Here is a 13,410-nt window from a genome sequence, read left to right as displayed (position 1 = left end):
AGAGAGAGAGAGAGAGAGAGAGGAGAGAGAGGGACAGAGAGAGAGAGGAGAGAGAGGGACAGAGAGAGAGACAGAGACAGAGAAAGAAAGGGTATATCTATAGTATGTGTAGCCCACTGGACTGGGATACAAAAGGTTACTCCTGCATGTCACTTCCTGTTCCTCAAGGCATGATGCTTCACTGGCTGCAAGCTTAGACAACAAGAATGCCAGGATGGTGAGGGATGATGGGGCAAAAAGAGGCAATAGCCAAAGCTGACAGGCCTTACGGAAAGTTTCCATAGCCAATCAAAGAGCCAAACATGGTTAGCCAACCAGAATCAGTTATAGAAAGTTTGTGTATGCTCTACTATCTATCTTTCCAAGATATTTCCTTTATTGTTCAGTCATTTAGTTGTGTTCAAATCCCCGTGACCCCATTTTGGGTTTTCTTGGCAAAGATACTGGAGTGGTTTGCCATTTCTTTCTCCAGCGTGTCTTCATTTTACAGATGAGGGACTGAGGCAAATTGGCATTAAGTGACTTGCCTAAGGTAACACAGCTAGTTTAAGTGTCTGAGGCCAGATTGGAACTGAGATCTTCCTGACTTCAGGCTCAGTGCTCTATCTATTGAACCATCTAGCTGCCCCTACTTCCATTATACATCATCATATTTCTCCCTGGCATCCTCTACATGGAAAGATGTCATCTTTTCCCTGGTATCTTCTGCAGGGAGACATCATCTGAGGTATTCTGCATCTCTGCCGGAGATCCATGACACTGCCTTTACAACATCTTTTATATACGTTCCTTTCTCTCCACTCATATAGCTACGCCTCTGGTGATGGTCATCATCTCATGCCTAGACTATTATGACAGCCTTATGGTTGGTCTCCCTGCCTTAAGTCTTTCCCCACTCCAGTTCATCTTCTACTCAGCTCCCAAAGTGATCTTCTTAAAGCACAGATCTGACCACACCACCCCCCTCACCCTCAATAAACTGTTATGGCTCCCTATTACCTCCAGGTTCAAATATAAAGTCGTCCTTTGGCATTTAAAGATCTCCATAACCTGGCCCTTTCCTACCTTCTCAGTCTTTTAAAAACTTACTCCTTTCCATGTATTCTAGGGTCATGGCACTGGTCTTCTTGATATTCCTTGAACGCATCCATGTCCCAACTCTATGCTTTTTCACTAGCCATCTCCCATGCCTATTATATTCTTCCTCCTTATTTCCACCTCCTGGTTTCCCTGGGTTCCTTCAAAACTCAGCTCAAATCCTACCTTCTGCAAGTGGACTTTTCCCTGGTCCCCCCCACTCCCAGTGCCTTCTCTCTGAGATTACCTGCCACTTTTACAATTATATGTATCTTTTATATACACAGCTATTAATGTGTTGTTCCCCCTTTAGAATATTAACTCTTTGGGAATATTGCCCATGTTCTTGCTCCTCCTTTTTTGTGCCCCCTGTGCTTAGCATAGTGCCTGGTATCTACTAAGTGATCAATGTTAGCTGACTTGGTTTCATGTCTGATGCTAAACTCTTGGAGCCTCAGTCCTAGACCTCACTGACCTGGTTAAGATTCCTGGTTTTAACCTGTAACCATGAGAAAGAATAGGTTAATTGAAAAAGTGACTGTGGGGTCTTCCTTCTCGCTCATTCTTTATGGTTGTTTTGTTACCCAGGTTCTTACAACACAGGAGTCCTGGATTACATATTCAGGATCCTAGGGTTATAGATTAGAGTTGGAAGGGATTTTTGTGGTCTTCAATCCAATCTCCATATTTTTCAGATGAGGAAATGGGCTGAGAGAAGTTATGGGACTTGTCCCTACTCATATAGCTAATAAGCATCTGAGACATGATTGAACTTAGAGTTTCCTTACTTCACTCTCCACATTCTATCCACCATACCACCCATGGGAAGAGGCCTCAGAAGTCCTTGATATCCTATGCATATATTCCAAAGAGGAACTGAGGCTCAGAGGTATAGGTGGCTTGCAAAAAGCCATAAAGATAGTAGCACTGGGACTGGGATTGAAGCCTTGGTCCTTTCTCCAACTGCAGGACTCTTTCTACAGCACTTAGGTCAATGGAAGATTTCTGTCTCCATACAAGATAAAGTCTCTTTATTTACCCACTATTGGGAAGTAGGAAGAGCAGAAGAGAGAGAGAGAACCCACCCTGGTAGATAAAGACCCATCTCCAAGGAAAATTGAACATGGTTTTGCCTGAAATTTCACCCCCAAAATACGATTTGAGCCTAACAAGGGCCTGAGGGCAAAAAGATGTCAGAGGTGGAAATGTGGATTCTTGATGGGAAACTCAGGGAAATGTGACATATCAAAGGTAGCAATTGATAAGGAGGAGGACAGGACAAGCCCAAAGTCACCTAAGTCTGGGAGAGTAGATCTGGACTTCATAGGAGATTCTTGAATTTCATTGGATTCGATTCAGTTCAATTCAACTCAATTAAACCCCATTCATCTCAACTCAACCAAATTCAGTTTAATTCTACTCAACTCAACTCAATTCAACATTTTAATAGTGATTTTTGTATATATAGCTGCCTCCAAATATTGGAAGGATTGTAATGTGGAATCACAATAATGATAAGAAAGCTGACATTTATAATATGTATCAAAATGTGCACATTTGATCTCATTTTGTCCTCAAAATAACCCTGTGTAGCAATAACTACCTTGCCTCCATATTTCATTACAACTGGAAGGTAGGGGCTATTGGTATAGCACCTTTTATAGATGAGAAGAAAGGTTCATATTTGTTCTGTTTGGTCTCAGAGAACTAGAATCAACTGGGGCAATTACAGAAAGGCAGATTTAGGGGAAGGGGAAGGGAATAGTATTTATATAGTGCTGAATACATGTCAGGCACTGTGCTAAGCTCATTTACAAATATGATCTCATTCAATACTGACAACAGCCTTGCAAAGTAGGCGCTATTACTTGCCCCATTTTACAGATGAGGAAACTCAGGCAAACAGAGGTTAATTGACTTACTCAGGGTCACTCAGCTAGTGAGTATTTTGAAATCAGATCTTCCTGATTCTAGACTCAGCACCCTATCCACTGAGCCACCAGCTGCCTCTATTTAAGGGAGAAAATATGGCAGTTAGAGTTATACAAAAATGGAATTGGGCTATCTCCAAAGATATCAGACTTTCAATTGAAGTCTTCAAGGGAAGAATGGATAAGCATATTTGGATGATATTGTAGCCTACTGACTTAGAAAGCCACAAATTAATATTTCTAAAATTTTATTTTGTTCAACATTTGCCAATCACATTTTACAGTGGTACAGGGCACACTGTTTCTACTTCAGTTTGATACCACTGTTGTAGATGGATTTCCTGTTCAGATATTTCTTGAACTAGACAACCTCTGAGGTCTCTTTAAACTCTGATATTCTGTGATTCACACTCATTCCAGCTATCCTTTCCCTCCCACTGAGGCTTAGCTTGTAATAATGAATCACAAACTTTCATATTTTAAAGTACCTCATCAGCCATCAAAGTCTATCCCATACAGCACAGGAATCTCCATCATAACATACCTGAGAAGGGATCATTCAATCTCTGCTTAAAGAGCTCCAAGGAAGAGGACCCACCACCTCTGGAGGCACCCTTAGGGAAACTCACCCCTTTTGGACAGCTCCATTTGTTTAGAAGATTTTCTTGGCACCAAAGCTAAATTTACTTGAAATACAAGAACACCCATCAAGCAAAACTAGCTGATGCAATGACCACATCTGACAATTAATGGAACATCCTGTACTTATAGCCTCCCCCAGTCCCTTCTCTCTATGGAAAGGAGGGAGGTATACTTATTTCCTCATTTCTTACTTAGAACAAGCACTGGTAGTTAAAAACAACAAAATATTTGGCTTCATTTTAGTGTTCTTTTTATTTACAGCATTGCAGTTATAAGGGTGGGGTTGACTGAGTAAATGAGAAAAGTCACCCCAACCCACTCAAAGTATGTGATAAGATGCTCAGATAACTAAATACAGTGAGAACAAGTCTCAAGAAATTAAGTCTTTAAATATAAAATGTTTTTGGTGAACTGGAATGATGCTGTCAGGAAGAGGGTTCAAACTTGCTAATGAAACTTAGCCATGGCTTTTGGGTCATTTATCAGATAAAACCAGTTCACAACTCATTATTCAACATCTTGTGAGTATAGAGAGCCCAGCAAATGGAAAAAGAGAAGGAGTTGTGCAAGTGGGAGGAGAGCACTTTGGATCAGACTTGGTTTTCTTTTCCTCCAGCTACTGGCTAGGGGAGGACTTCATAAATCTTAGAGGCCTGGGAGAATTCCCATAAATGTTTTCGAAGCATCCATGTCCCAACTCTATGCTTTTTCACTAGCCATCTCCCATGCCTATTATATTCTTCCTCCTTATTTCCACCTCCTGGTTTCCCTGGGTTCCTTCAAAACTCAGCTCAAATCCTACCTTCTGCAAGTGGACTTTTCCCTGGTCCCCCCCACTCCCAGTGCCTTCTCTCTGAGATTACCTGTCATTTTTACAATTATATGTGTCTTTTATATACACAGCTATTAGTGTGTTGTTCCCCCTTTAGAATATTAACTCTTTGGGAATATTGCCATGTTCTTGCTCCTCCTATTTTGTGCCCCCTGTGCTTAGCATAGTGCCTGGTATACACTAAGTGGTCAATGTTAGCTGACTTGGTTTCATGTCTGGAACAGCTCATGACCATATCATTATCAGCAGCCAAAGAAAGTTAGGATACAGACTTCCAGCACGCAGGAGCAGTAAGTTAACCCTTTGCTACTTGTGCTCTCTAAGCTGGAGCCCACTTTCCCTAGCAAGTGTCACCGAATTTTGAAGGGCTGTTTTTGTGCCAACTGTTTTTATTGTACTACTTTAGTCAATGCTCTTTTTGAATATCTGTTTAAAGCTGGTTGACCAGATTGATTCTCTAATGATAATTCTGGGAGGAAGCACATCACTGGGGGCTCATGAGTTATAGTGTTATAAAAGAACCTACTCATCAACCCTTCAGGGCCACTCTTAGAGGTACAAGGGGATAAAATAGTTCAGCTCTGGGACCTAACTCATCAAGGTAAGTGTGGATGGGATGAATGCCTTAGAAACTAGGCTACATGGTCATTGTATGTACTCTTTTCTCTGGCTCTATTTACTTCACTCTAAATCCATTCAGATTACTTATATACTCATTCTCATTTTTCTCTGAATTCCTCACATCCAACATTTCCTAAGGTGAAAAAAGGTTCTGTTACATCTCTATATCCTCCATAATTTTTTTTAGCAAAAGTCTTTGATGATGATGATGACAGTAATCATTTCAAAGGCCATTTTACAATACTCATTTTGTAGACCTGGCTTAGAACTAAAAGGTTCCTCTAAAAGCACTAAAGGTTCTTAACATAGGGGACATGAACTTAAAAATATCTTGATAATTTGTATTCCAATATAATTTTATGAATTTTATTTTATGCATTTTGAAACACTGTTGCAAGAGAAGAGATACATAGGCTTCACCAGATTGACAAGGATGTCTATGACAGTGCTCGCTTCGGTAGCACACATACTAAAATTGGAATGATACAGAGAAGATTTAGCATGGCCCCTGCGCAAGGATGTCTGTGACATAGTAAAGGATAAGAAACCCTGCCCCACAGCAATCTCCTAAATAGCGAAGTATCACAGTGGTTAAGGCACTGGGTTTGGAATCAGGAAGACCTAAGTTCAAATCTTGCCTTAGATACTTAGTTGTGTGACCCTAAGCAAATTACTTAACCTTTCTAAGTCTCGGTTTCCCTATCTGTAAAATGAGGACAATAACTGTTTCAAACTCATAGGATTTTTATGAGGATCAAATGAGATAACATATGTAAAACACTTTTTAAACCCCAAATGTAGATATTATTATTAAATATGCACATTTTCTGATGTCAGGTATTTCTCAGCTATGGCAAACCCTGCTCTTGTGCCCAGTTCAGGGAAATGGACACAGAGCTGCCTATCTAAATTCCACTCAGGTGCTGTGGCCCAGGCCTCTGGCCGCACTTCATTCTCATCCACTGAGCTGGGAGCTGCTTGGAATGTTAAAGAGAATGGAATTCCTCACTGGGGAGAAGTGTCCATTCTAATTTCATTCAGGTTTCTGGATATCACATGTAATTAAAGATGCATGGGATAGTTCAGAATGAAACCCTGTGCTTTAGGGGCTGGGGGAAATGAACTACTGTCCATGATGCTAGGAGATTGTTTTTTAGTTGTGTAGTTGTTTTTTTATTCATAGTCTCCTCTTTCAGAGGTGAAGAATATAATGGAATTAGATGTCCTTGCTTCTTGTATTGTAAGGAATAAAAGGGAGGGGAGATGTGTATACTCTATTTTGTTTTCTAAGTATTGGCCAGGATCATCTATTAGACACCCAGTCTATGGCTGCCAAGTCTGATTAACCTTTAGATTCCAGCTTGGGTGGAGGTACAGTGATGTTGTTTCCTAGCCTGCCTGGTTAAATCTTTCATTTCATGCTGTCATTCATCAATATTTAGAAATATTAAGCTGCTAAAGTTATTCTATCTCTTTGTAGATCAGCAGGTATGTCAATGAACTGGGAAATAAATAGGATGTGGTTTCTAGGAACATCCAACAGGGAGTGCCCTGAAGCATCTTGCTGAGAACAACTAATATGTCAGGGATCTGGGACTATCCTTTGGTCACTAATGTCTGCTCGGACTAGCTCAGAATGTTCAGATTTAGGTGAGGGAAGAATTTGGATCTGTCCAGAAAACATGAAAATGAATGCCCTCTGTCACCCACAGCCATAATGGTTCTGAAAAAAAAAAAAACGATGGTGTGTGTGTGTGTGTGGGAGAGAAATCTAGAGGACACAGAATTTAGAGGATTACTGGAAAAGGCGATTCTCCCCCCACCAGGATCATGACAGGCAGTAGGCAGGAATAGGTAGGATGCCAAACACTCCTGGTTTGCATACTGGGGGAGGGTACTAGCCCTCCTTTACCAGGATCTTGGAAAATCAGAGCCAAATATCTCCTTTTCCCTTGTCCCTGAGAGAAATGATTATTTTCTATTTGATATCAATAACAAATTATTAAATTAGGATTAAGGCTTTTTCTCTCTATTTCCTCATTTCAGGGACCAGCCCTTGTAAGTCATTCTCTGAAGGGCTGTGCTGATAGATGAGATTGTTCAAATACTCTGGGAACGTGCTTCTAGATCTTGGGTGGTACCCCACCCAACTAGGAGACCTTACTTCTACTTAGAGAGTAAACAGAATCTCATCTAGGTGAATTCCAGCCCCAAAGAATCAAGTCTATGCCCTTGCATCCCTCCATTAGAGTTTAGGAAGTTCATGAAGGAGAAAACCAATCAAAGTAGTCTGGGTAGTGATGAATTCCTTTGTTCAGATTGCTAGAGGCTGCTGAGTCTCACAATCAAGTCACTTTCTCGGCAGAAGGAGATGAGGGTTTTCAGCCTACCTCCTCATTTGAAAGTCCATCCCCTCATTAATTGTTTACCAATGAGGGTTTATTTTCAATTGTCAGGGGCACCCCCTTTTCCAAATGTATTAAAGCACTTAGTGATCTCCAGAGTTTTGTCTTTGGTTACTTTGAGAGACCACTGACCATCAATTTATTGATTATCAGCTAGCTTAATTAATAAATTGATTAGTAATTACCCAGAAACTGTCTCTCAGGTGTTTTATTTGTTTCAGTCCTGTGGCCCCAATATCTTGGGGACCTCAACCAAGACTAAGGCTGGGAAGGGACATGGGTATAAAAGCAGTGAGTGATCCCAAAAATCAGGTCAGAAGACATTAAGTAACTTATTTAGAAAAATAAATATGTGGAGAAGAACAAAAGTTACAAATCCTAGGCTTTTTCTCCCCCTCTTCTGGACAGACCAAGTCTCTGATCTCAGTGATCTGGTCTGAGTGATGCTAAATCTTTGATGTCTATGATGGGTCTCCTGGTACAAGGCAGTGAGGATGGAAGGTCCCTGCAGAGCCTCGAAGGGGGCAAAGATTTGGCATCATCCTTCTGGTGTGGAGAAGTGTCAATGAGTGATGCAGGGAATCAAAAATGGGTAAAGGTGTTGAGAGAGTTGCTGTATCATGTTAATTCAGGTAGCAGGGTGCATGCAAAGAGGATTATGATCTCTTAGTCACTTTACTACAGATGACCCTGACTGATGAACTGTTGATGGTGCCTGAAGTGTTATCACCTGTGTGGTGGCCATGATGTTTGTGCTGCTGCTCCTCCTCATCCTCACTGACTTCTATCAGTAGACACATTGTGAATGGCAAAGATCTTACACCACTTATCACATGGGCTGGATCTTTGAGATATATACCTTGGTACTTCCAAAGGTGGGAAGGAAAAGTTAGGATTTAGGACTTTTGTTTTCCTCCACATAATTTTTCCTTCTTGCACTTCTTTCAGAGGGAGATGTTAAAATTTTTGTTATTGTTATTCTGTGTCTGTATTGTTTTTACCTTTTCCCCCCATCTCTTCTTTAACACTATCCTAACTATGAGAGGAAAATTTCCCAGTAAAAGCCTTGAAGGCATTTAAATGACAGATCTTTTCCTCCTTAGGACCTTGTTAGCATGGGGTGGTATGAAATAAGATCAGGATTCCCACCCCTCCTCCCAAAATTAGGTTAATTTTCTCTGAAAATGACAAAATTGTCCCCAAGACTTGATTGGCTCAGGGGTTCAAGGCTTAAATTGTACCTCCTTGAAGCAGCTTCCTTGGTCATTATGATGTGGTTTCCTGGTCACCTAGGGGAATAAAAGATCTTACCTACATAAGGTCTTGCCACCTCCAATTTGTTGGATGTCTGAAGACCAGTAGAGTAACTACTCCCTACCCCAATAACAGACATATTTCCATATGGAGATGGGAGGGTTGCCTCTACTCAAGTTAAATGCTGATGTATCCCTGTGGAGGAACAGCTGGGTAGTGTGATGGACAGAGTGCTGGGCCTGGAGTCATAAAGACTCATCTTTCTGAATTAAAATCTGGCCTCAGACATTTACTAACTGTGTGACCCTGGGCAAGTCATTTAACTCTGTTTGCCTCAGTTTCTCATCTGTAAAATGAGCTGAAGAAGGAAATGACAAACCACTTCAGTATCTTTGCCAAGACAACCCCAAATGGGATCACAAAGAGGTGGATATGACAGAACAACAACAACATTCTAGTTGCATATTCATTCCATATTATTTTGTTAATTGCTGAATGATTTAGGAGTGCCTAATTAATTCTAACATTCAATCTAAATGAACAGATTTTCAGCCTGAGTTGGCTCCACCCGTAACATAGGCTCTAGTGTTAGATCCAGCAATGTTGGCTGCCACTTCAATTCAATTCAATTCAGTTCAGTTCAACTCAACAATCATTTATTGTTTACCATATGCCAGGTACTATGCTAAGTTCTGGTGATATAAAGACAAAAATCAATCATTTTTTGCCTTCTAGGAGTGTCAGGAACATATATAAAATAAACATAAGATCTATCTATCCATCTCTCCACCCATCTATTTATCTCTCTATCATCTGATTTGGTGGTGGTGGGCACAGGGCTAATATGCAGGGCACTTTCTTTTTTGTTTAAGCAATCGGGGTTAAGTAACTTGCTCAAGGTTACACGGCCAGTTATTTCTGGGTGTGGTGCTGAGTGTCTGAGCCCGGGATTCGATCTCCAGGTCATCCCAACACTGGAGCTGGTGCTGTTACTCGCTGAGCCACCTGGCCGCCCCAACAGGGCACTTTCTTAACAAGAGAAAAGAGGTTTCAGAGAACATAATGGAAATGTGACAAAGGGTGGGGTTGGGATACTGACAGAATGGCACTGATGTAGTTGGGTTAAGGGAGAAGGCAATGATGGTTAAGAAAGGGAACTTGGGACTAGGAAGCTTATGCTTGAGAATCACAGGGCTTCTGAACAAAGCTATGGTGTGGTAAATTGTCCCACCCTTGATACTGGCAAAGATAATCTTGATTTGATTATCAGTCCATGAAAAAGAGGCAGAAGGTGATGGGGTGGGGATTATACCCATGGAAGCAAGGAAGATGTCTAGTTCCTGGTCCTTGTTAAAGCTTGAGGTATGGGTTGGGGGATTCCTAAAGACAGGAAAGTTAGAAAGGGGTGAAGCAAATAGGGTGGTCTCTATGTTGGTTCATTTCATTCTCCCACCACCTGGTGAGATTGATGACTGACATTCAAACTCTTCGGTTGTCCTTTTGGCTGTTGGCTCTTTTAGCCAAGTGTATATTTCGCAGGCTGGTCAATGGGTGTGGAGGCAGCTTTTGGTCAAGACAGGTTTCTGCCAAGAGCCATAAGCAAAACAGGTAATATGAGAAGGAACAAAACTTATTCTTCTCTTCTAAATTCCTTCTGGAATTCTGACTTGGTTCTTTATTTCACCTGATATAGGGAGGTCTGATGACAGCATCTCTTTGTTCAGGTTCAACATTGGGATGAGACACTTGTAAGTCACGGAATAGATAACAAAAGGAGATTTATGTTGTCCTAACAACAAGGTAATTCAAAAAGGATACAGTGACACAGTTTCTATAGACACAGTCTCCTCCTTGTCTCTATAACAGGACAGGATGTGGTGACTCGTGTTCTTCAGATACCCATCATATCAGAGGCATCCCAACCCCATGTGGGAGGGACCTTTTATGACCCAAGGTGACTAGGAAGCAGCATCCACACAGTAAGAGGTCAAGGGAAAATTGAGATTTCAAACTCCATCTCCATCAGGGGCAGGTTTCTTTACCATGCCTCCTCCTGCCTTGAAGGTAAGGGGAGAAAAGTCATTCCATTTCATGTTAGTCTCTTCCCCCATCCTTTCCCTATCCTTAGGAGCACAAAAAACACCATTCCATTGAACTTCCTCTGCCCATCTCCTGACCTGGCTTGAATCTAGAGCAAGGAGATAAATGCCATTCCACCAACTCTCCCTTCCCCAAGCTGCCCAGTGCCCTAAGAGTTCTGAACCCTGAGAACAAACCCCTAGAGATAATGATAACCTACCTACCTCAACCCCCTCCTCAATGATCAACACACTCCTGTCTAGTTATACCTAACTTACCCCACTGGTTTTGAACCCCTAGATGTCATTTTTCAAACTCTGCTCTACATCTGCCACTGACTACTGCCTTATTCCCTTTCTCCTCCACCCACCCCTTCCTTTCCCATAATCACACTCTAAACTACCTATCTTTCCAGCCTCCTTGGCTGGATCTTCATCCAGGTTGCACCCTGATAACGTTGGCTGTCCCCCAGGGCTTCATCCTGAGGTCACTTTTCTTCTCCTAATAATATTTCTCTTCATGATCTCATGAGCTCCAGTGGATTCAATGATCATATGTATGCTGATGATTCTCAGATCTACTTATCTAATCCTAACCTCTCTCTTGATGTCCAGACTTGCCTCTTCTACCGCCTATTGGACATCTTGTGCTGAATGTTCTGTAAACATATTAAACCCAACGCGTACAGAACAGAATTTATTATCTTTCTCCCTAAATCCTCCTTGCTTCTGAACTTTCCTTTACTGTCAAGGTTGTGCTAGATGAACTCTCATGTTCCTTCCAGCTCAAAGTCTTTGATCCTATGAGCTCTAGTAATGTATGATTCTAAATTATCCTTTCCCAATCTCTGTTTCCTCACCTGTAAGAAGGGGATAATATGGATAATATTAGCCCTACCTACCTCCCAGTGATTGTTGTAAGGATCAGGCAAGATAATGTATGTGAAAGGCTTTGTAAATCTAAAAGCACTAAATCTATTATATCAGCTACCAACAAAGCCAGGTATAAATAGAAGGAAATGAGTCTGGCCATGTATACTTACATACATTTCACATCAATCTAATCTTCGGTTCAGTTCCATCTAATAATAACTGTTCAAATTTATATAACACTTAAAAGTTTATAGAGTCCTTTTTTCATAACTATTCTCTTCAGTCTATTCTTCTATCCATTTTTACACATAGGGAAACTGAGGCTCAGAGAAATAAAGTGACTTGCCCCAGGATCTAGGGCCTAGGTTACACTGGCTAGCAATATTAACTAATATTTATATAACCCTTTAAAGTTTGCGATGTGGCTTACATTGTCATTTCAGTCTCCCCAGAGCATGGTGGATAGAGGGCTGGGACTGGAGCCAGGAGGACCTGAGTTCAAATCTGGACTCAGAAACTTACTAGACATGTGACCCTGGACAAGTCACTTAAACTCTACTGTATGCCTGAGTTTCCTCATCTGTAAAATGGCCATAACAATAAAAGTTACTTATAGGGTTGTTGTGAGGATCAAATGAGATATTTCTAAAGTGCTTAGCAGAATGCCAAGGACAAAGTAGCTTGTAATAGTAAGTATAATTATGTAATGATAATAATGATATAACAAACATAATAATGTATAAATATATATTTCTATAAAAAACATAAATATAATATTTCAAATGCTTCTCCCCTTCCCCCAGGTACTAAAGCACATATCATTATCCCTATTTTGAGAAACAAAGGCCTTTCTGAGAGGTAAGAGACTTGCCCAAGGTCATATATCTAGTAAGCATCTAAGGTAGGATTTGAACCCAGCTTTCCTTGACTTCTAGATCTCTTTAAGGCACTCATTTTGTACTTAACACAGGCTGCCTTGGATATCTCTTATATTGTCTTGAAGTACTTATTTATATACCTGATTTCCTTAACTGGCCAGCATACTCTGGGTGTGAAGGTCAGCTCAGAGCCCAGCCACAGGGCACTGAATAGGAATTGATGGGAGCTGGGTGTGGTCCTACAGTATAAATCAATGACCCCAGTGGTCCAATGGTTAGAATCAGCAGTTGTGGCTGTCAGGTCTAATGAGACCCTGGGTTTTTTGGGAGCTCAATTTTGCCCATTCTTGGTTTTCCCTTGAGAACTGCCTCCATCTCAGCTGAGGGGTAGCGATCCTTTCTCGGGTCCTCAGACTAAATGGAGATTGATATTTTAATTTGGGCTTTGATATTTTAATTTCCAATGAGGCAACAGGTCCACCTATTCCCTTCAACTGCATCTGTGGCTTCTGATAGAGGTATTGCCATTTCCACCAGGTCCAAGGGCTTGGACAAGACCTGGATGACCCTGTCCTCAACTTGGAGGTCTGGCTGCCTCATAGCAAGGAACAGGGTGCTATGTTGGCAGAGACTCTTTCCTATTTATCTTTGTATTCCCTACAGAGACTTAACAGGCTCTCAGGTGGATACTTTGTGAATAAACACTAGTAAGTGAGTGAGTGAATGAATAAATGAATGAATGTAATTTTCTTTAGGGGGAGTCATTCAGTATGCTGATGGGTTTTGTCTTGCGGGGTAATAAACTGCAACCCAGCCCAG

The 13,410-nt window shown here is 41.2% G+C and overlaps 1 non-coding gene across 1 annotated transcript; it reads left to right on the top strand.

The window, feature by feature from the left end:
- The first annotated feature begins 5,548 nt into the window (after positions 1 to 5,548).
- LOC138146026 (U6 spliceosomal RNA) lies at positions 5,549 to 5,656 on the top strand. Its single transcript, XR_011164365.1, has one exon. It is a non-coding gene; the product is annotated as a U6 spliceosomal RNA (small nuclear RNA).
- The last annotated feature ends 7,754 nt before the right edge of the window (positions 5,657 to 13,410 follow it).

The sequence above is a fragment of the Petaurus breviceps genome, unplaced genomic scaffold (assembly GCF_028583685.1).
Source record: "Petaurus breviceps papuanus isolate PSGF00001 unplaced genomic scaffold, PetGlider_PUasm1.0 90750, whole genome shotgun sequence".
NCBI lineage: Eukaryota > Metazoa > Chordata > Mammalia > Diprotodontia > Petauridae > Petaurus > Petaurus breviceps.
This window is presented reverse-complemented; position numbering and strand designations above follow the sequence as displayed.